Source organism: Nicotiana tabacum, chromosome 1 (assembly GCF_000715075.1).
Source record: "Nicotiana tabacum cultivar K326 chromosome 1, ASM71507v2, whole genome shotgun sequence".
Taxonomy (NCBI): Eukaryota; Viridiplantae; Streptophyta; class Magnoliopsida; order Solanales; family Solanaceae; genus Nicotiana; species Nicotiana tabacum.
The window spans coordinates 106,916,352-106,940,915 of record NC_134080.1 but is presented as its reverse complement, the minus strand read 5'-3'; the positions used below and the strand labels follow the sequence as shown (position 1 = coordinate 106,940,915).

The 24,564-nt window shown below is 39.0% G+C and overlaps 1 long non-coding RNA gene across 1 annotated transcript; it reads left to right on the top strand.

Annotated features, from left to right (window-relative positions):
* Positions 1-3,200: 3,200 nt before the first annotated feature.
* LOC107799677 (uncharacterized) lies at positions 3,201-7,300 on the top strand. Its single transcript, XR_001651185.2, has 4 exons — positions 3,201-3,591; positions 3,702-3,861; positions 5,949-6,103; positions 7,114-7,300. It is a non-coding gene; the product is annotated as an uncharacterized LOC107799677 (long non-coding RNA).
* Positions 7,301-24,564: the final 17,264 nt, after the last annotated feature.

Sequence of the window (24,564 nt, the reverse complement as noted above, 5' to 3'; positions counted from 1 at the left end):
TCGTGCATTAGCACTCACAATATGGCACGGCATCACACTTCGTGCATTAACACTTTCCCTTACCAAAACAAGGAACAATAACATCAGGGTGATAGAATTTATCAAGAACAAGCCTTACTTCAACATTTGGTTCCACAATACCAATCTCAACTTTGAATCAATACTCAATCAATACCAAAATTTGTAAATATGATAAGAACGATCAACATAACAATAAACTAGTCTAAGCATGAGTAATATGATCACAGAAAGTTACAATTTCATGAATAAAACCCATTCGCATGTTGTAACTCGACAACAACGCATAGGTACTCATCACCTCACCTATACATTGTACTCCCTCTGTTTCAATTTATGTGAACCTGTTTGACTGGGCACGGAGTTTAAGAGAAGAATGAAGTCTTTTAGAATTTGTGGTCCTAAACAAGTCAAAAAGGGCCCCAGAGTATTTGTGTGGTTATAAAAACTTCTCATTAAGGATAGAATTGTAAGTTTAAGCTAAATTGTTTCCAAATTTAGAAAGGAGTCATTCTTTTTGGAACGGACCAAAAAGGAAATAGGTTCACATAAACTGGAATGGAGGGAGTACTCAATATTCAAACACGTAGCAAATAGGAAAATAAGACCTAATCCCTCAAGCCAAGGCTAACCACGACACTTACGTCACTCCAACGGCCAAACTCAAAGCTCAACCACAGCTTTTCCCTTCAAACAAGCCTCCGGACCAATAGAATCTAGCAAATTACCAACCAAACGATTCAATTTAAGCCTTAGGAACTACCCACAATTGCAAAGAATTCAGTTTAGGCCATTTTTAAAAAAAATCAACACTCGGTCCCGCTTGTTCCAAACCCAAAATTCGGACCAAAACCCGATTATCTATTCATCCCCGAGCCCGGATATATAATTGTTTTGGAATCTGACCTCAATTTGAGGTCTTAATCTCCAAATTTTGAAATCCCTAGTTTATACCCAAAAATCCCCAATTACACCATGAAAACCTTAGATTTTAAGTTGAAATCTTATAAAATGAAGTGAAAGATTGAAAGAAACTAGTCTAGAATCACTTACTAATGATTTGGAGAAGAAATGGTCTTTGAAAAATCGTCTAGAGGGTTTCTTGTTTTGAAAGTTTTGAAAAATAAGCAAAAATCTAGTCTAAGTTAAGTTTTACACAGTTGCAGATGTCGCAAATGCGACTAGAGGTTCGCAATTGCGAGAAATCCTTTGCAAATGCGAAACTTCCCCAGCCTTGCTGTTATCGCAAATGCGAACAATTGTTCGCATATGCGGCCTGTGATGATTGCAATTGCAATCCTTAACTTTGCAGATGCGAAGGTCCCCTTCAAGCCCCACTGATCGCAAATGCGATGCGTCTTCGCAAATGCGAGGCTCGCATTTGCGAGCTAGGCCTCGCAAATGCAAAGTCTATAGACCTGAAGCACACCAGCTATGATTTCTAAGTTCAATTCACTCTGTAGCCTATCCGAAACTCACCCGAGCCCTCGGGCTCCAAACCAAACATGCACACAAGTCTTAAAACAACATACATACTTGCTCGCGCGATCAAATTTCTAAAATAACACCTAGAACTACGAATTTAACACCAAATCAAATGAATTTTTCAAGAAAGCTTTGAAACTTCTAATTTCTCAACCAGACGTCCAAATCACGTCAAACCAATTCCGTTTCTCACCAAATTTCACAGACAAGTCATAAATATTATATTGGATCTGTACTGAGCTTTGAAACCAAGATACGGACCCGATATCAGCAAGACCAAGCATCAATCAATTCTTAAAACCATTGATTTTTTAGACTTTTAATTTTCAACAAAAATTCATAACTCGAGCTAGGGACCTCCGAATTCGATTTCGTGCATATGCCCAGGTTCCATATTTCAATATGGATCCACCGGGACCGTCAAAATATGATTATGTGTCTGTTTACTCAAAACGTTGACCGAAGTCAACTAAAATTAACCTTCCAGGCAAAAATTCTTACTTTATCAACTTTTAACATAAAAGCTTTCCAAAAATATGCCCGGACTGCGCCATGCAAATTGAGGAGGGTTAAAATGAGGTGTTTAAAGCCTCGAAAAATAGAATTTGATTTTAAATCATAAGATGACCTATCGGGTCATCACATTCTCCACCTCTAAAATCGTCCTCGAACGGACATAGAAAAGTACCTGAGCTGGTGAAAAGGTGGGGATATCTGCTCTGCATATCGGACTCAGACTCCCAGGTACACTACTAGAAAATGGGCCTATGACAACATATATTATTGCAACGGTTCAGAAACCGTTACTATAGATAGGTTACTGCAACGGTTACAACCGTTGCAATAAGATCTGGGTACTACCGGCACACTTTAACTTTAAAACCATCGCATATGGGTGAGAACCGTTCCTATAGGCGTTTGGTTTTGCAACGTTTATATTAACCGTTCCAATAGAAATATCTATTGCAACGAATCATGGAAAAAAATTAATGGGAACGGTTATTAATTCCTCCCTAATTTCCCCCTGTCAATTTCAGTGAAACCCGCCAAAACCCCTCATTTTTTACATTTTTTTCTTTACTTAATTAATACTTATCTAGTAACTATTAATTAACGTTTAACCAAAATGTTTGGAAAAATAACAAAATTGATTAGAACCATTCTCACGGCAAATATAAACCCGAAAAGAAGAAATCTGATACAACTAGACTTTGTAATCTCGTGTGATATCATGACTTGAAGCACTACCAGTCCACTGCATTTTATGTTAATTTGTAACTGAAAATAACCTCAAGATGTGCCTTAGATTAAAAATCGTGTCAGAGGATTTGTACTACCCGGGAACAGTTTAGCAAATACAATAATTTACCTGTCTCCATGCTTCCTCATTTGGTGCATTCTTGTCAGCAAGCATAACTGAGTGAGGTTTTCTTCGGCGTTCACCAACAACATTTTGCCAATATTTGCCTATTAATATGATGGACGGACAGAGATTAAGAAAAAGAGGGAAATTATAAATGGAAGATTTAAGGATCAGATGTTTGTGGCAAGAAAGAGCCAGATCACTATGCATTCAGTTCTAAGTACAACTTTTTCCAATTAGTTCCCACCTGTATTAAAATAAATGCTTGCCAGAATGACTAACAGATATTCCCTCTGTCCCAATTTATAAAACCCATTCCATTATGGGATTTCCCAAAATATTTTAACACACTTCTACTTTATACAGCTTTTAAGAATTCAAATACCTTAAACTTTTCAAACTTTTTAAAATTTGATGTGGTTTTTTCTATCAACTAACCTTCAACCATTACTTTAAAGATATTCTTCCACCATTACGGCTTCAATATGTAAGGATATTCAAACCTAGTCGTGTCAGTTATGTTTCCCACATAATGATCCATTAAGATAGCCTTGTCCAAAAGTCCACTAGGTTTCCCTTGATTCAAACGGACATCACCATGTTCTGTGCATTTATTTGAAGAATTAAATGCTTCATGCTAATTATTGATATTAAATAGTCAAGTCTGGTGGGGGTAAGGGCCTAACCTTATTCCTCAACCCATAACCAAATTTGATAAATCAAAGGTGAGAACTAATTTGGCGTTCATATTCTTGTTTTCGCTGGTTGCTGTAGTGTTAATTGATTGAGATTTGCAAAAGATAAGTGATTACGATTTCTGTGATTGTTCGATTAGGGTTTTGATTAGAAATTGGACTTGAAAGAAGGAAGAGGAAGACGAGAGTTTGACTCCAAGAAATAACAAGAAAAACACACTCAACCAAGGTTTATTCCATCTCTTCGATCCCATTCCTCGCTGAAAATTGTCGCTAGTAGCTGTGAGAGAAACCATCGCTGTAAGTTTTTATTTTTTATTTTTAATAAATTTGGGATAACCACATCGTTGGTTGTGTGTTTGAATGAAGATTTCAGTTTTAATGTTCCTTGTTACCCGACTCTTTGATTTTTTTATGTTTTTATATTTGGGGTATTTGAGCGATACAGTCGGATTGAATGCATACACAAATTTTTTATTGGATGTTCATCTCTTGATTTACTTTCTAATATTGTTTGAATTGACATGCTTTTCTGGAGTTCACATGTTTTGGCAATCAGTAGGGTTTGCACCAGTAGTTTAAATTATGTTTGTAGAATTGCTGGATTAGTGGCATAATTTCTTGATTACTATTAAGATCACATTTTAAAGTTTAATATTGCAAGATCGAATGGAATTGAATTTGAGGAGGTCCATCAGAACTCTACAGAACCCGACTTTATGAGACTTGGCCGTGTTGAGGTGTATTTATATATATCTTTAGTTTTTTTTATTGCATGCTGTGATTGTATCTTAAAACTAAGTTTTGAATTCCTTTTTGCTAGCTTTCTTTTAGGTTACTTGCATTTTTTGGTCTAGTTATGAAGTAGCTTTTTTTTGGCTGGTATAGGATACTTATGTCTAAATAGCTACAGTTTTTTGTTACATATAGGGATTTTACGATTATAGAATAAAGTTTAGGAAGAGAGGTAATTTGCTTTATTTATCTGAAAGGTCTAAACTTTGTGTCTTGTTTGGTCTTTCAGTATAAATTGATTAATTCGCCCTTAATAAACCATTAAAAGCAGGAACTGTTGATTGATAAAATGTTAACGTACTATTTTCTTAGTGTTCTGATTAAGTTAAGTAAATGGTTAGCCATGACCTTCTTTGTTACTGCAGTGATTTTGCAGTTAGAATCTTTTTCATCTAATGAAATATTAATCTTTGTTGTAACTCTTTTTTCTTTTTGATAGTATATAGTTAAATTTTTATTCTAAATATATCATACATGGTCATATCAATCACCTTTTCTTTTCTTCTTCTTTTTTAGTCGAGTTTGATCACTTTTTTGAAAAAACACAATTTAAAATCACTTTGTCGTTGTGATCTTTCTTTTATTCTTAGGGAAAATCGTGGATGCAGCTTCCACATATGTATTCAATACTAGTTTCGTATATGTTCTGATTATGTATTATTTGTGAGAGATTAAACTGATTCAAGATTAGGACCTTTGGAATATTTTTGAATCAATTCTCTATTTAATCTTCTAACTATGGTGCCAAAAAGGATGTATAGTCACTTTAATTCCAACAAAAAGTAAACTTCAATGTCTTGCTTTTTTCTGTTTTTTGCTCTATTATTTTGTTTAATTTGAACGTGCTCTCTCTTGTCCAACATTGCTATAACATGATCTTCAAGTACTTTATAATTTGAATATCAAAGAAAATCTTATAGATTCTTATTGTGGAAATCAAGTAAGTTTAAACAGCTGTTGAGTACTCCATTTTTAATTAAACTGTTGTTTGAGAATCTGTGTGAAATAAATTGCCATAAGAGTGCTTACCTTTACGATTGGATGTTGGTAAGGCAAAGGCCTTAATGATTAAAATAGACTAAATCATTGCCAAATTTTATATAAGAACTCCTTTTGGGTTAATGAAAAACAAAAGATGAAATGATTCATATAGCACCAACTAAATTGTAAATTTCTAACGGATTTTCTTTATCCTTCATTGCACTTTGATCTTTTATGAATAATTCTGTTGAAATAGGATTAAGACGGCATAAATGGAACAATATGAATACTTGAAATTTTTTTAGTTAACTTCATTTTGTTGTGATTCTCACTTTTTTGCTTCTTGCTTAAGTTGTTGTTTCTAACATCTTGGACCATATGCCTGATTTATATATATTTTTTCGATGAAAAATATTGAGATAATTTAATTAATCAAGAATGGCGATGGGGTTTATTCTCTGTCCTAGGATACATCACAGGCAGTACATGAACAGTCTGAGGATTCTATCAATCATGAAGCAATTTAAAAATATGAGGAAGAAGGCAAGTATATATAAATTTTAATCATAAAATTAACTAACAATAGTAAACTTTGCTTTGTACTATTGCAGGCCCCTCCGTGCCAAAAAGAAAAAGAGGTCGTACTCAAATGCCAAGTGTACATGGAAGAAAGGAGAATGATGAGCTTCGAATGGAGAATAGGCCGGTAGATGTTTGAGAGTCTCACTTTAAGGATCTTGAATATTGGAACTTCGATCACCACAAGGTAATTATATCCATTCTTTCTGGGACCTATTATCTACTTGTTTCTTGTTTTACTTTATGTGAAGGATTGGTTGTAAAAGGGAAATATTAAGGTTTCAATTTCTTTCAATTGACTTCTAATTGTATTTTCTTGTTCTGTGTTTCACTTCTATAGATGTCTGCATAGCTTTTGTATATTATTGTATTGGTGGTTATCATGAGTTTGTCAAAATATACTTGGACTTTGCAATATTGGACTTTGTATGTTCTAGTTTTTGGTACAGTATTTATTGAGTTTACTATAGAAAAGGATAAATCTGGTGCTTTTTCCAATTATCAAAGGCAGTGGAGGGGATGCCATTAACATCCTATTCTTGCTTTTGGTATGGATGGAACATGTAAAATGAGGATGAAATTATTCTTCAGGTGTTAGGATTATTACAGAATTAGTTTTTTGGGGCTTATCCTTTAACTTTTTCTGCCTCTGTTAATTATTTAAAGTTACAACAACACATTCTTAGTTTTGGATTTATAACATTACCTTACCTTTTCAAAAGAAAAGTTCAGTATGAAGAGTAAATGTTGCAGGTACTTTAACATTGTCAATGTATTGAATTAGTATGGTAAGTTGATTGCACTACTTATTATTCACTTTTGGTTACTATTTGGTTGACTCATTTGTAGAAAAAGTTATTATAGTTGTTATTCCTGCCTATATAGTTTTCTAAACTCTAGCCTATGTTGTGATATGAAATCAGGAATTAGCTAGTGGTCACAAAACCAAATTTGTGCAAACTGACTACTTTTCCTTTTAAATCCTATAACGGGATTAATTTGATATGTTGTTCTTTTTTAGTAGCTTGCATGCACATTTAATGTCCAAATTTTGGTCTGGATAATGTGTTTTTGTAGAAGAGCTAGGCGCATGGCTAGCATCTTGTACGTCCATTCTTTTCTTTTTCTTTTTGATCAATTTATTTAGTCCAGGTATTCAAGACGAAGGGTAATGACTTTATTTATCCTCTTTTGTAGGTGGAGTAGATCAAGAAATAGAAGATGAAGGCAGTGAAGATCTAGACCTTACTTAAGATGAATTTTTAATTGCTATAATTGAATGTTTAGGAATCTTTTGTTGTCAATATTTTGAAATTTACCATCTTGAAATGTATTAAACTTATGCACTTAGGGTAGAACATTTGCTTTTATGGAACTTATTAGCTTGTTGGACGAGTTATATTATTAATAGTTTCATTTTATGATTTATTTAAATTTTAGTGTTATTATAATTTATTATATATATATATATATATATATATATATATATATATATATATATATATAAATTTATATTACAACAGGGGCTATATTTTTGTTTTAAATGAACTGTTACAATAGCCTACCAGAACCGTTGCAATAGGACACAAATGGCGTTCCATTAGAATGTAAACCGTTGTAATAGATCCGGTAAATCGTTCCAAAATGTCCTCTAAACCGTTCCAATAGGTAGTTAAAATCGTAGCAATACAAAAAAACCGTTACAATAGCTTAAAGAGATCGTTGTTATATCCATACATAACCGTAACAATATGTGACGACCCGACCAGTCGTCTTATGAGTTACCACTCCGTTTTCCCCATTTCTGCTTCTTTATGCTTCGTTATCCGTGTTTTATGTGGCCGAGTTAGATGGTTTGCGTTTGGCGTGGTTTTGGTAAGAAATGAGACACTTAGTCTCTTTTAAGAAGGCTTAAGTTGGAAAAGTCAACCGGATGTTGACTTATGAGTTAGAGGGCTCGGATGTGAGTTCCGATGGTTCGATTAGCTTCGGAAGGTGATTTGTGACTTAGGAGTGTGATCGGAAGTGGTTTCGGAGGTACGGTATAGAATTAGGCTTGAATTGGCGAAGTTAGTATTTTGGCGATTTCCGGTTAATAGGTGAGATTTTGATCCGAGGGTCGGAATGAAATTCCGAGAGTTTCTGTAGCTTCGTTATGTGATTTGGGATGTGTGTGCAAAATTTCAGGTCACTTGGACGTGGTTTGGTTGGGTTTTTGATCAAAAGCGTATTTCGGAAGTTTTTAGAAACGTAGGCTTGAATTCGATGAGAATTGATGGTTTTGGTGTTGTTTGAGGTGTTTGATGATTGGAACAAGTTTGAATGAGGTTTTAGGATATGTTGGTGCTCTTGGTTGAGGTCCCGGGGGCCTCGGGTGAGTTTCAGGTGGTCAATCGGACCATTTTCTAAGTTGAAAAGTTGAAGATTTTGGGAGTTCAGGTGTTGCAGAAAATAACCCTTCCCGTTCGTGAGGGGTATGTCGCGTTCGCGTAGAAGGATTTGAGGAAGACAATAATTAAGCCTTCGCGTTCGCGAGAGGCGCCTCGCGTTTGCGAAAGGATGGGAAGCAGTGCATCGCGTTCGCGAGAAGGCACTCGCGATCGCGTAGAGCAAATTGGGGTCCAAGCATTTTGTTCATCGCGTTCGCGTAAGGTTGTCGCGTTTGCGAAGGTGTAGGAGGCAGAAGCATCGCGTTCGCGATTGGTGTGACGCGTTCGTGTAGAGAAAAAATTGGTCAACGTAAGTTTGTGCTTCGCGAACGCGAGACGTTGACCGCGTTCGCGAAGAAGGAATATCAGAACTGGGCAGAATGTTTATAAGACATTTCCTCCGCGATTTTGAGCCATTTTTCCACCATAGTTGATCATTTTGAGAGTTCTTTGAGGGAGATTGAAGAGGGATTCAAGGAGAATTGATTGGATGTAAGTTTTATGAACCAAAAATGTGATTCTATTGTGAAATTAACCTAGGAATTCATGGAATTTAAGCTAAAATTGGAAGAACTAGGGCTTGGGATTTTGAACTTTTGAATTGGGATTTGAGGTCGGAATTCAGAACTTTTGGTATGTATGAACTCGTGGGGTGATAAGGAATCTAATGATGTGAATATTTCTGAGTTACGAGAAGTGGGCCAGGGCTCGGGTTTTGCTAATTTCGGGATTTTTGATATTTTTCGATTGTTTTCGCTTGGGTATTGTTCCCTTAGCCTATTGTGACATATTCGTTCTGGTTTCGGTCAGATTCGACGCGCGAGTAGGCCGATTTGAGAGGCAAGGGCATAGCGAGCTAGAGCTTTAGCCGGTTCGAGGTGAGTAATGAATGTAAATGATGTCCTGAGGGTTTGAAACCCTGGATTTGCACATCGTAGTGCTATATTGAGGTGAGACACGCGCTTGATGATGAGCGTGGGGTCGTTTACTATTGGGATTGTGACTTGGTCCGTCCCGAGTGATGCTTTTACCGCGTATTTGATTGAAGCATAATTGTTATTATCATTATTTGGACTGATTGCCATATTTGAGCTTTGTGCCAACTATTTGGACCCTTCGGGGATTGTTATCACTATTTCTTCACTATTTGACATATTACTTGATCTCAGTCCTATTGTTTAACACTGTTTTACAAACTCAACCACTTTTACTCAGATTTGAAACTTAAATAATATTTCTAATGACGTTTTGGGCTGAGGACTACTATTTTATTATTTCCCGAGGGGCTTATGTGATTTCTGGACTGAGTATGGGATCGTGCTGCGCGCCGCAACAGTATTATATCGATATTGAGGCCGAGGGCCTAGTTGATGCCACGAGATGGCTTGTTATTGTGCTTGGGCCATAAGGGGCCCCTCCCGGAGTCTGCACATCCCCAGTGAGCGCCGTCGATGATAAATAAATGGATCGGGCTGCACGCCGCAGTGGGTACTAGAGAGTACCGTTTTATGTGTTGCATTTCCTTATTTGACTGTCACTTATCTGCCCATCTGTTGTAGTATCTTTCATATTTCGATTTCATTGGTTTATCGCTTTCATTCTACTTGTCTTAAATTGCCTAATTATAGATTACCCTGTGTTTTTCTATGATTTCTTATTCTCAGCCATTATTTATGTTTATTACTCACTGGGTCGGAGTACTCACATTACTCCCCGCACCTTGCGTGCAGATCCTGGTGCATTTGAGGCTGAGTGAGGATTATTTCAGTTGAGCAGCGCATATCCGGGAGCATCTAGGTAGCTGCATTGCGTCCGCAGCCCTGATCTCTCCCTTTTATCCTTGTTTTTAATTAGTATTCCCTAGATGGACATGTATTAGGTTGATAAACCTGTATTAGAGGCTCAGACTTGTGACACCGGATCTATATGGGCTATGTAGTAGGATTATTATTTGAAATTCTGCATGTTTAACTCTTACTTCAGACTTCTAATATGATGATTTGGTAAACTAACTATGATGGCTAGTAATGAACTGCATGAGGAATGGGTTAAGGTTGTTTATTGGTCAGGCTTGCCTAGCAGTGTGTTGGGCGCCATCACGACCGGGGGTTGGGGTCGTGACACAATAGCTTACATAAGTGTTGCATTAGATAATATGGTAATGGTTATGAGCCGTTGCATACACATTATAGTAACGGTTTTAAACCGTTCCAATTGGAAGGAGTAATCGTTCCAATAGAGAAAGGGAAAACCGTTGTGATAGACATGTCTATAGCAACAGAGATGGAAACCGTTTCACGAACCATTCCTATAACTCTTGGCACGCAGGCGGATGGGACGGTCCGGAAACTGTTCCAATATTGCTATGGCAACGGTTTATCTACCTACTAGAACGGTTTTCCATGCATTACCATAGACCAATTTTTCAGTAGTGGTAGCTGCCTCAATAGGCTGACCTCCCCACTGCACTCGAACTGAAAGATAACTCTTCGATCTCAACTAACAAACTTGCCGGTCTAGAATAGCTACTGGCTCCTCCTCGTAGGTCAAATCCTTGTCCAGCTGGACAGTGCTGAAGTTTAACACGTGGGATGGATCATCGTGATACTTCCGGAGCATGGACACATGGAACACCGGATGGACTACTGATAAACCAGGTGGCAACGCAAGTCTGTAGGCCACCTCTCCCACTTGCTCAAGAATCCTAACAGGCCCGATGTACCTAGGGCTCAACTTGCCCTTATTTCCAAACCTCATTACACCCTTTATGGGCTATACTCGGAGCAATACTCTGCCTCCGATCATGAATGCAACATCACGAACTCTACGGTCGGCATAACTCTTCTGCTTGGACTAAGCTGTACGAAGTCGATCCTGAATAATCTTGACCTTATCCAAGGCATCCTGTACTAACTCTGTACCCAACCGAGCCTCCCTCAAACCATCCAATTGGTGATTGGCATCGTCTACCATATAATGCCTTATAGGGAGCCATCTGAATGCTCGACTGATAACTGTTATTATAGGCAAACTCCGCTAGCGGTAAGAATTAATCCCACGAACCTCTGAAGTCTATAACACAAGCGCTGAGCATATCCTCTAATATCTGAATAGTTCCCTCGGACTGCCTGTCCGTCTGAGGATGAAATGTTGTGCTTAGCTCAACCCGCGTGCCTAACTCATGCTGCACTACCTTCTAGAAATGTGAGGTGAACTGCGTACCTCGATCAGAAATGATAGACACGGGCACACCGTGAAGACGAACGATCTCGAAGATATAAATCTCTGCCAACTGCTTTGAAGAATAGGTAACTGCCACATGAATGAAATGTTGACTTGGTCAGCCTATCCATAATGACCCAAACTACATCGAACTTCTTCTGAGTCCGTGGGAGTCTAACAAGAAAATCCATAGTGATATGCTCCCATTTCCACTTAGGAATCTCTAACTTCTGAAGCAAACCACCGGGTCTCTAATGCTCACACTTTACCTGCTGACAATTTAGACACCGAGACACATATACAACTATATCTTTCTTTATTCTCCTCCACCAATAATGTTGCTACAAGTCCTGATACATCTTAGCGACACCCGGATGAATAGAATACTGGGAACTGTGGGCCTTCTCAAGAATCAACTCACAAAGTCCATCCACATTAGGCACACAAACACGACCCTACATCCTCAAAACTCCATCATCTCCAACAATAACCTACTTGGAACCACCGTGCCGCACCGTGTCCCTAAGCACAAGAAAATGAGGGTCGTCATACTACCTATATCTGATCCGCTCAAACAAAGAAGACCGAGCGACTGTACAAGCTAGAACATGACTGGGCTCAGAAATATCCAACCTCACGAACTAATTGGCCTAGGCCTGAATATCTAATGCAAGCAGTCTCTCACCGGCTGGAATGTACACAAGGCTGCCCATACTAACTAACTTCCTACTCAAAGCATCGGCCACCACATTGGCCTTTCCGGGATAATACAATATGGTGATATCATAGTCTTTAAATAGCTCCAACCACCTTCTCTGCCTCAAATTGATCTCTTTCTGCTTGAACAAATACTACAAGCTCCAATGATCTATGAATACCTTACACGGCACGCCATAAAGATAATGCCTCCAAATCTTCAACGCCTGAATAGTGGCTGCAAGCTCTAGATCATAAATGAGGTAATTCTTCTCGTGAACCTTTAGCTGCCGCGAAGCATATGCAATAACCTTGCCATCCTGCATCAATACCACACCTAGACCAATACGTGATGCATCACAATATATTGTATAAGATCCTGAATTCGTGGGCAACACTAAGACCGGACCCATAATCAAAGCTGTCATGAGCTTCTGAAAGCTCACCTCACATTCATGACTATCAGAACGGGACACCCTTCTGGGTCAACCTGGTCAATGCGGCTGCTATAGATGAAAACCCCTCCACAAACCGATAGTAATAATCTGCCAATCCCAAGAAACTACAGATCTTTGGGGAAGAAGTAGGTCTAGGCCGGTTCTGAACAGCCTCAACCTTCTTAGGATCCACTTGAATACCCTCTGCTGGTACAACGTGCCCTAAGAAGGCGACTGAGTCCAACCAAAACTCGCACTTTGAAAATTTAGCACATAACTGGTTGTCTCTTAGAGTCTGAAGCACGATCCGGAGATGCTGCTCGTGCTCCTCTCGCCTGCAGGAGTAGACCAAGATATCATCAATAAACACAATCACAAAGGAATCCAGATAGGGCTTGAACACCCGGTTTACCAAATCCATAAATGATGCTGGGGCATTTGTCAAGACAAATGACATCATTAGAAACTCGTAATGCCTATATCGAGTCCGAAAAGTTGTCTTAAGAAAATCGGATGCCCTATGTCGTGCCCCCTTTCTCCCTCTTTGCATCAGAAAATCGAGTTTATGACATTTTAGTATAGGACAACTCATTCCTTTTAGGAACTGGGTTTTGCATTTGAAGAGTCGCCACCTAATGATTTAAGGTGCATTAGGACACCCATAAGGTTCCTTTCTAAGTTTGTTTGATAACCAAAAATAGGGTAAGAGCTTGAAATTATCCTAAGAGGAAGGTGTTAGGCACCCCTCAGGATCCACTAGTGTGGTTCCCGGCCAAACAGTTTTTTGTGAAATTGAGAAATTTTAAATAGATGAGTATAGGCTCAAATAGTAGGGGATTTCAGTGTAAACACATAAGAGTTTGAAAGAACAATTATTAAAAGACGAATTTTGAATAGAAGTTGCAAATGAAAAGGAAAGGGGTCCTAGGTTTATTTATAATATGGATCACATCAATGCGATACCCAGTATGACACTCCTCAGAAGAGGGGATACACGTGGTATTAGCGCACCGGTCATCATATCTATATCAACCCTTCCTACCCCGTTAAGGTATTAAAGTGCGGGTTGGTCTCGACCACTATTGCATGCTATTACCCATCCCATTCTTATCAGTCTCAGAGGAACTTAAGACTATTATTCCTAAAGGGGAGGGATATTAGGCTGACTTTTAAGTTTCAAAAGCTGAAAAAAGCTAAGGTGACATACAAAAACATATAGGACTACACATTAGGGGGAACACATGTAAACAACTAAGAGGCTCATGTATATCTCCTCAAGCAGAGCACATAAATAGCATGACTTAAACATAATCAGGGTCTGAATTTAAAGTACTAAGACAAAGGGAGTTTTAATTGTTGAGGCAGACCAGTTTATTACATAACTCAGATAAGAAGTCCGAATTAGGCCTGCCTGCTGGTTGTAGCAATTACTAATTAACAAAGGCAGTTTCAATTTTTCTTGTTGTCACCTAAGGCTTACCTAAGTGTGTTTGGTGAGATCCTATAAACATTGATGCCTATTACTAATTAGGAGTGTAGCAAAACAGTGACAGTTTTAAAACGAGCGATTTGAGATCCTATAGGCATGCTTTCTAAACCGTATTAATAAAAGGAAAGTAAGTTGTTTAAAACTAGTTTAGAACAGTACGAGTTAAACTGATTTTTAAATTAGACTGGTCTCAGATCCTATAGGCATGATATCTATTATTGCTAATTTCTAATCCTATAGACATGATATCTAGTTGAACGTGAAATGAAACAGGCAGGAATTACTTGAAATTCCTATAGGCACGATTTCTATGAAAAAAATACTGATTTTGACCTTATAGACATGATGTCTGATTATAGCCGTTTAGATCCTAAAACATGGTGTCTAAGTGTGGTAATAAGATATGCATAATTTAAAACAAGTCCTATAGGCGTGTTATCTAAATGCAGAGTTAAACATGCAGAATTTAAAACAGGTCCTATAGGAATGTAATCTAAATGCAGAATTTAAAACAGGTCCTATAGGAATGTTTTCTATCCTTCTAATAGCCAAACATGCATAATTACCCATCCCCTTTTTACTAGCCAACCCCGATGTTTATTAAAAATTATTGCAGATCAAATAATAAATTACATCAGAAAAGTGTAAAAAGAAGAAGTTACAACCAGAGGAATCCTGATTCTTGACTTGCTCTCTGAGTTATGGAATAAACCACCTCAAGCACCACTTGTTTCAAAGCCTTTCTCAGACCTGGGTGTGTCAAAGTTCCCTAAGGGTCTCAAGGGACCCCGGGTAGTGCTTACACCCAGGTTTGCATAACCAGATAGAGATGAGTGCAGTGTGGAAGGGCCAGCCCTTATGTGTCCAAGTTCAGTGGGAGCTCATGGGTCCCAAGGCAAGGCTCACACAAGAGGGGCAGAACCTAAGTTCTAAGAGTATAGTGGAAGTGTCAGTAGAGATTTATTTAAAACTGGGTTGAGAATAGTAAGGGGTAAGAGTGATTTGAAAACAGTAGTAGTAAAGCAGAATCAACAGTTACACAAAGGGGTCAGGGGTTTGGGAATACATTGCATGGAGCATATGACCCTAAGAGGAGCCAGGTTTGGACATGCACAACAATAGATGATGCTGGCATGCCCATAAACCAGCCAGGGAAACAAACACATAAGGGGATATGGGGTTTGGGATTCATAAGTCAGTAAATCACATAATCAAGTGACTGACAAAGTACATACATAAGGGAACACATTAATTTAGAAGGGGAGGGAGCAGATTACAACATGCTTAGTAATGAAACTTGATTGCATAAGTATAAGTAGAAACATGCAAGAGTGAAGGAAACAACTAAAGAAACATATTGTTTTTGATGCTCGAAGATTAATTAGGACATACCAGAAAGAAGCAAATGTAGAAAGGAAAAGTAAGCAAATTTCCACAGCCTAGCCTTGACTTTCAGCCGGCTAGACAAAGCAATAAGCACAAGTAGTAACTGAGAAAAGAGAGAGAGTTTTGAGTGAAGTGTGTGTTTTGAACTCAGATGGTTCGTGTGTTTGAAAGAAAAAGGATGCAGGGTATTTATAGCTTCTGAAAACGAGTGAAAAGTAAGGTAATAAGTAAAGTTTTAATACAAATATGGAAACAATCAATAGTCCGAATCAATTATACAAGTGATTCCCTTTAATTAAGGAATCGCGGTTTAACGGGTAGTAACAGGTTCAAATAAGGAAAGAAATCAGTTTGGGAGTAGATTGATTATTGCCATAAAAGGGGTAGTAAAAGCATGCAATGAACAATCAAGTCTGAGTACGAAAATATGCTTATTTTTGGAAAGGATTCAACAAGCTAAATATTACAGTAAAGGGAAAAGAATCAATCAATTTTAAATAGGCTAGTGAAATTAGGGTTCATAAAAGAAAAAGCTTAGGAATCAGCCACAAGATCAAGATCAATCAAGGAAGAAACATGCTTCTGCCCTTCAGTATATAAACAGAGTGAACAGAGACATCAGACATGTGAGGCCAAGCCCACTGGCAAAAGAAGCAGCATACAATAGTAGCAGAAATAAGCATAAGGTTCAGTAGATAGTCAGGGCTCACACATATAGCCAAAGTGAAGAAGAGAGTCAAACAAGTAAAGGCCTCACAGTAACAGGTGATGAAACCTTTTGAAAAGTTAGGGTTTCAAGTCGAGTTTAAAAGATATTAAAACTCGGAATCAGATAAGTCACATAAAGAAGAGGGAGTTAGAAACAAAGAACTTTAATCGAATCAAGTGCATCCTCAAACAAACAGTTTCAGACCAAGAGGACTTAGGGTTTTCAACAATAATCAAGTTTAAAAGATGATAAACAAATAAGTTAAACAAGAACTTAACTAAACAAGTACTCATCTAACAAATAGCTTCAGAACTCGAATGAGACCCAAAAGAAATTAGGGTTTTCAACATACTAACTCAGATAGAAGAACTACATGAGCAAAACATAACAAAATCACAAACACGTTAAAATTAGAGAAGGGATTTTTGAAATAACTTGAAGGAAAACCCTAATCGAAAAATGAAGAGTCGTTTTGAAAGCAAAGTTAAAGAACCTTCGAGAAACAGTTAAGAAAGTCATAGTAAGTACAGATCTGAGAGAAAGTTGAAAGATCTTAAAGATTAGGGTTTTGAAAAACCCAGAAAAGTTGAGAAAGGCCCTGAAAGTTACCGATCTAACCAGGAGAGTCAAGGATCTGACTCGAACGGCCATGGCTGGCCAGAGAAAGGTCAAGGATGACCGGAGAAAAGCCACGAACTGAAATCGAACAAAGACTGGACCAGATTCCCTCAAGGTCTGGCCATGAAACCACGGGAACAAACACCCAGGAGCCATAGGAGGCCTGTACACGTCTCCAATGGCCATGGGAGGCCATGGATTAGGCAAGGTTTAGGGTGGATTAGGTTATAGTTTGATGGCGGCGGCTAGGGTTCATAAGAGTTTTAGAGAGAGTTGAGAGAGAAGAGGGATTCAAAGGTGGAGGTAGGTGAATAATAAAGCAGGGTAAGGGGTCGTTTGGAGTTAAAAAAGGAAAGGGAAGCCGGTGGCCGTTGATCTAAATAAGCAACGACTAGGATTAAAGGGGTTAGGTGGGGATCCAGGTTGGGTCGTGTAAATTGGGTTAGGGGGTCAAGTTTGAGTGGGAATTGGGCCGAAAGAATTGGGTTCAGATTGGGGCCAAATTAGGCTATAATTGAAATGAAATTGGGACTATCATTTGAATAGCCATTTCCCTTTTTAAAACTATACAAAATAGTAAATTAATTTCTGGAAATAAATTAAAAGTAATAAAATAATTTATGACATATAATTATCAATTTAAAAATATTGGACTTAATTTTCATGAATACAAATGCAATTAAATCCTAAAAAGGGCTAATATTGCAATTATGCAATTTAGCATTAAAAAATACTAAATAAATTTGTAAAAATATGCAAAAAATCCCTTAGCTATATTTTAGCATAAATATAAAATTACAACAAGTGAATCACCAAAATAATAATTTTTGGAAATAATTATTGGGGTTTTATGGATAAAATAGAGAAATAAATTGGTCTAAAAAACCTTTAAAAATTAAGGAAAAATAACAAAACACTTGGACATACTTATATATGCATACATATGCTACTTTGAAGGTATTTCACATATTGAAAAATATATAGGAAAAATTGTGTATCAACACCCTAATCCTCAACTAATGGTAGCCAGACCTCAAACTGATCTTTGAAAACACCTTGGCACCCTGAAGTTGATCAAATAAGTGATCAATACTCAACAATGGATACTTGTTCTTAATAGTGACTTTGTTCAACTACTGATAGTCTATGCATATTCTCTTCGATCCATCTTTCTTCTTCACAAATAACACGACACACCCAGGGCAAGACACTAGGTCTATTGAAGCCCTTATCAAGCAAATATTGCAACTGTTCTTTCAATTCTTTCAACTCTAGCGGGGCCATATGGTATGGCGGAATATAAATGGGCTGAGTGTCGAAACCAAGTCAATACAGAAGTCATTATCCCTGTCGGGTGGTATCCCCAGTAGGTCTACACGAAATAACTCTAGAAACTCTCGGATAACTGGTACAAAATCCACGGAAGGAACCTCCGCATTAGAATCATGGACATAAGCCAAATAAGCTAGACACCCCTTCTCAACCATACGCCGAGGCTTCATATAAGAGATAACCCTGCTAGTAGAATGACTTGGAGTCCCTCTCCACTCTAATCGAGGCAACCGCGGCAAGGCTAAGGTTACCGTCTTGGTGTGACAATCCAATATGGCGTGATAAGGTGACAACCAATCCATACCTAAAATAACATCAAAGTCTACCATATCAACAAGAAAAAGGTCCACACTAGTCCCAAGACTCCCAATGGTAACCACACACAAACGATAAACGCGGTCTACCACAATAGCATCTCCCACAGGTGTGGACACATACACGGGTGGACTCAAACAATCACGGGGTATAACCAAATATGAAGCAAAATAGTAGGACACATATGAATAAGTAGAACCCAGATAAAATAGAACTGAAGCATCTCTACTGCAAACTGAAACCGTACCTGTGATAACAACGATAGAAGACTCAGCCTTTGGCCTGGCTGGAAAAGCAAAACATCGGGGCTGGGCCCCATGATAACTAGGGATTATGATGCATTTTACACTCCTTCTTGCTTAAGTTTTGATTATAAATGTGTACAAAATAGTCCCAAAGGCTCACAAGTTATGCTTGATTGCAGGTTCGATCAACAAAGTGACAAGGTGTCAACAACCAACTTAAAAAGGAGTGAAACTTGCATAAGTACCAAGACAAGATCAAGCTCAGTCAAATAGGCCAATGCGGCCGCACACCATTCTGTGCGGTCTGCAAAGATGAAGTTCAGAGAGGATTCTTTTTAGGCCACATGGCAATGCGGTCGCAAAGGGTTTTGTGTGGTCTGCATTGGGTTAATTGCGGCCACACTCGATTTCGTGCGGTCCGCAGAGCCAAGGTTCAGAGAGGTGATATTTTGGAGGAGCTGGCCAATGCGGTCCGCAGTCCTTTTTGTACGGGCCGCAATAGAATCCACTGCGGCTGCACTCGACTTTGTGCGGTCCGCAAAGCCCAACTTCAGAGAGTAGAATAGTCAAGCCAAGAGCCTTAGTGCGGCCGCACTAGCCCCGCAGGTGTATTTTTGTCCAGAATTTTCAGCCTACTATAAATAGATTCTTTTCCCATTTTTAGGTCATCAGATAGTTTTGGACGTAGAGCTGTGCTCGTGAACTCATTTCTTTTACCATTTTGAGTAATTTTAGCTTAATTTCAACACGGAATCTTCAAGTTTTATTTAGCAATTAATTATTATGAGCTTTTCTTCATCTATTGCTTTGTATTCTTCTTTAATTATGAGTAGATAGACCCATTAGCTAGGGTTGTGGCTCAACCCTAGTATGGGTAATTGATGGGTCTTGTGTTTTGATGCTTGATTGTCTATGAGTCTTTGATATTTGGGCTAATTTAGGGTTTTAATGTTGAATTAGTGGTTGTAAACACTAGTTTATGCCTAGTAGTCTTTGGCTGTTCTTGAAAAAGAGAGCCTAAGTCCATGAAATTAGTCCAATAAGGAATTGGGGCGTATTCAAGAGATTGATAGCCCCAATTAAAGGGTTAAACCTAGAGATAGTAATACCCGACTTGAACCTTGATTGCTTGTACAAATTTGCATACCCAATTGGTCTTGAGAAAGTCAATTCGGGCAAAATCACTCGAACTACAGAGAGGTATAGAGCGGGTAGAATCATGCAATGGATATATCATACTCCCCAAATGTGACAATCTAGCTTTAGACTCAAGAATCCGTCAATTGACCACCTAGGAGAAAGTCACTACCCTAGTGCCTTTTATCTATTTGAACAACTTGCAATAGTTTAACCTTAGCTTTGCTTAGCCTAATTTAGCATTGTAGTTTTATAAAATTATAATTAATATCAAAACCAAAAATGTGTAGAAGTACAATTAGGAATAAATACACAACTCCACTTTAGATAGAAACTCAACTCCAATATCTAGCTCCCTCGATCCCGACCTTCTCAGGTAAAAGCTGCTTCGACCTCTCTTGCTACTCAATAGTATTACAGGGTTGGCCTCGATCACTTTCTGGAACTGTTGCCGGGGAGCTAACAGTTTTGGCTATCTAAATTGTTTTGTGTATTGTTCTTCTTTCCTTCTATGTTACTAATTTGTTTGTGTCACAACTTCAGGTACAAAATGGCAGCGAATGCTAATGACCCTCTTGGAAATGTGATTGCGGGGGAGAAGGTAGATAATGTCGGAGATGATGAGGTACCTCTTGTACCTCAAGGACAATGTAGAGGCTGCCAGGCCAATGCTAATGCCAATGACAATATTCCAGACCCTCCTCCGCCACCTCCAAGAGTGGCTCTTAGAGTGCTTCCAAACCAAGGCTATGCAAGTGCAATTGTCCCACCCTGGATCCGAGCGGGCAATTTTCAAATTACCAATGTGATGGTGAAATTGCTGGAGCAGCGTAGGTATTTCACGAGAGCTGCTAATCAAAAGGCTTACAAATATCTCAAGGGGTTAGTGGATACCTGTTGGGGGAGCAAGCAAACAAATGTGTCCGAGGATGCACTTCGGTTGAGACTCTTCCCATTTTCACTTAGAGGGAAGGCACTGGATTGGCTTGAGATACTTCCCAACCATTCCATCACTACTTGGGATGAGTTGACGGACAAGTTCATTGCAAATTTTTTCTCACCGGGGCATATGGCAGCATTGAGAGATGAGATCTTGGCTTTCAAGCAAGAGCCCACTGAACCTTTGCATAAGATTTGGGAGAGCTATAGAACAATGGTAAAGGAATGCCCCAACAATAATATGACTGAGGCGATGATCCAACAGACTTTCTACCGGGGTATTAACACAACAAACCAGTGCATAGTGAACCAACTTGCTGGGGGTAACTTCATGAAGTTGTCTTATGATGAGGCTTGTGACATTCTTTACGAAATGGCTGACACTTCTTCTGCTTGGCAAAGTAGAGCCAATGTGCCCCAGGGTGACCCCACGGTCACTCATTTACACAAAGAATTACATGATCATGGGCAGGCTATAGCCGAGTTGACAACTACTATGAACCAACTAGCAAAGGAACAGTTGCAACAAGTTCAAAATCCTCGCCAAGTGAATGTCGTGGAGGGTGTCAACATGCTAGTCAACAAAAGAAGACAAAGAGGTCAACAGAACCAACGGAATTCGGAGCAATTTGACAATGATTGCGGTGGATTTCAAGAGGATGGTTGTGATAGACAGAATGAAGAGGTGCAATACGTGAATAATTATCAAGGCCAAAGGGGCAATTCTTTCAACCAACAACAATGGACACCCCAAGGCAATTGGGGCATTCAACAACAACAAGGCAATGGTAATTGGGGGAACAACAATCAAAACTCCAACTGGGGCAATCAGTACAACAATAAAAACAATCAGGGTAATTGGAATGGTAACAACAACAACTGGGGTGGTAACAACAATCAACGTGGGTGGAACAATGGAAACCAAGGAAACCGGGGGCAAGGCTTTCAAAGGCCCCCAATGTACCAACAACCGAACAATCCACCTCCATTTCTATCCCAAGGTTCTAGTTCTTCTAACAATGATATGGGGAGAATTGAAATGATGTTCAAACAAATGATGAAAAATAGTGCGGATTCTGATGCTCAGTTGTCTTCCCACAACTCTTCCATTAGAAATTTGGAGGTTCAGTTAGGCCAAATCCCTCAGTCTTTGAATGTTCGCCCTAATGGTGCTCTACCAAGTGATACGGTAGTGAACCCGAATGGTGGGAACAATCATATTATGGTGGTAACTACAAGGAGTGGACGAGGCGGTGATGTTAATGCCTCCAAACAAAAGCAAATTTTGAGTGATGAAGTTGAGTTGCAAGAAGATGAAGTTCCTTCGGTGGTTGAAAATGTGATTGATGAGAATGTGAATGAAGAAGTGAGGATTGATATTCAAGATGCCGAGGTGGAAACTCAAAATGATGTGAACCCGTCTAGGTAACACATAATAGACATACCGGAGCCGGTTGTGCCTAAAGCCAAGGCTCCTTTGCCAAGGCCACCTCCACCTTATCCTCAAAGGCTCGCGAAGCAGAAAAATGAGAATCAGTTTAGAAAGTTCATTGACATAATGAAGAGCTTATCTATTAATGTGCCTTTGGTGGCAGCTCTGGAACAAATGTCGGGCTATGCTAAATTTATGAAGGACTTGGTGACAAAGAAGTGATCTATGGATTGTGAAACTATAAAGATGACCCACCAAGTTAGTGCAATAGTGCATTTAATAGCCCCGAAGCTTGAAGATCCCGGTTCTTTCACCATTCCTTGCACCATTGGGAGTGTGGATTTTGCTAAGGCTCTATGTGATTTGGGGTTAGTATCAACCTGATGCCCTACTCAGTTTTCAAGACTTTGGGTATTGGGAAACCAAGGCCGACTTCCATGAGATTGCAAATGGTGGATAGAACGATGAAGAGACAATTGGGTATTATTGATGATGTGATTGTTCGGGTGGACAAATTTATCTTGCCAGCTGATTTTATGATCTTAGATTGTGAGGTGGATTATGAAGTTCCTATCATTTTGGGGAGACCTTTCCTTGCCACTGGAAAGGCCTTAGTTGATGTGGAAGCAGAGGAACTCACCTTTCGGGTGGGTGATGAAAAAGTGGTCTTTCATGTGTGCAAATCAATGAAGCAACCCAACAGTTCCGAGGTGTGCTCTTTTGTGCACCTTGTCACGACAGTGATAGTTGATGATACTAGTGCAATGATCAATGTGGAGGACCCTCTGGAGGTTGTATTGTTGAATCTTGATGTCAATGATAATGAGGGCCGAGTGAAGTGTGTGAATCCTTTACATGGGATGGGCTCTTACTTTTATGAGCCAAGAAAACTATCTTTGGAGCTTGAGAATAGGAAGAATCCACCAACAAAACCTTCAATTGAGGAACCTCCGGTGTTGGAGTTGAAACCGTTGCCTCCACACCTCATGTATGAGTTCTTAGGCCATAGTTCTACTTTTCCAGTTATTCTTTCCTCTTGTCTTACTAACATGCAGGTTGATGCCACATTGGCGGTGCTTCAAAAGCATAAAAAGGAAATTGGATGGACTTTAGCTGATATTCGGGGGATAAGCCCCGCATTTTGTATGCACAAGATTATTCTGGAAGATGATGCAAAACCCTCCTTGGAACATCAAAGGAGGTTGAACGAGGCAATGCAAGAAGTTGTGAAAAAGGAGGTGATCAAGTGGTTGGATGCCGAGATTGTGTACCCCATATCTGATAGCTCTTGGACTTCTCCGGTGCAATGTGTACCGAAGAAGGGTGGCATGACCGTGGTTGCAAATTCACAAAATTAGTTGATTCCTACCAGAACCGTCACCGGTTGGAGGGTGTGCATGGACTACCGCAAGTTGAATAAAGTGACCCGCAATGATCATTTTCCATTTCCTTTTCTTGATCAGATGTTAGACTGACTTGCTGGGCGTGCCTTCTATTGTTTCTTGGATGGGTATTCTCGGTACAACCAAATCTTGATTGCTCCGGAAGATCAGGAGAAGACCACATTCACTTGTCCATATGGCACCTTTGCCTTTTCTCGGATTCCTTTTGGGTTGTGTAATGCACCGACTAGATTTCAGCGGTGTATGATGGCCATTTTCACCGATATGGTGGAAGACATTTTGGAGGTGTTCATGGACGACTTTAGTGTTGTGGGTGATTCATTTGATGAGTGCTTGAAGAATCTTGATAGAGTTTTGGCCCGTTGTGAAGAAACTAATCTTGTTCTCAATTGGGAGAAATGCCACTTTATGGTGGAAGAGGGCATAGTTCTTGGGCATAAAGTTTCAAAGCATGGTATTGAGGTAGACAAAACAAAAATTGATATGATTTCAAGGCTCCCTTTCCCTACCTTTGTCAAGGGTGTTAGAAGTTTTCTTGGGCATGCGGGGTTCTACCGGAGATTTATCAAAGACTTTTCGAAGGTAGTAAACCCCTTATGCAAGTTATTGGAAAAAGATGCCAAGGTCGTGTTCAATAAAAAATGTATGCAAGCCTTTTAACTTCTCAAGCATAAGTTGACCATCACTCGTACCTGTCACACCTCCTTTTTGCGCGCCCGCCCCGAAGGGTAAAAATGCGCGAGGGAGTTTTTCCAATTTAAGTGACAATATTCGAAATGGGGTTATTTATTTAATTCAGAGTCGCCACTTGGGAAAGGTTTGGCTTTTGGTTTCCCAAGTCACCGGTTTATCTTGAATC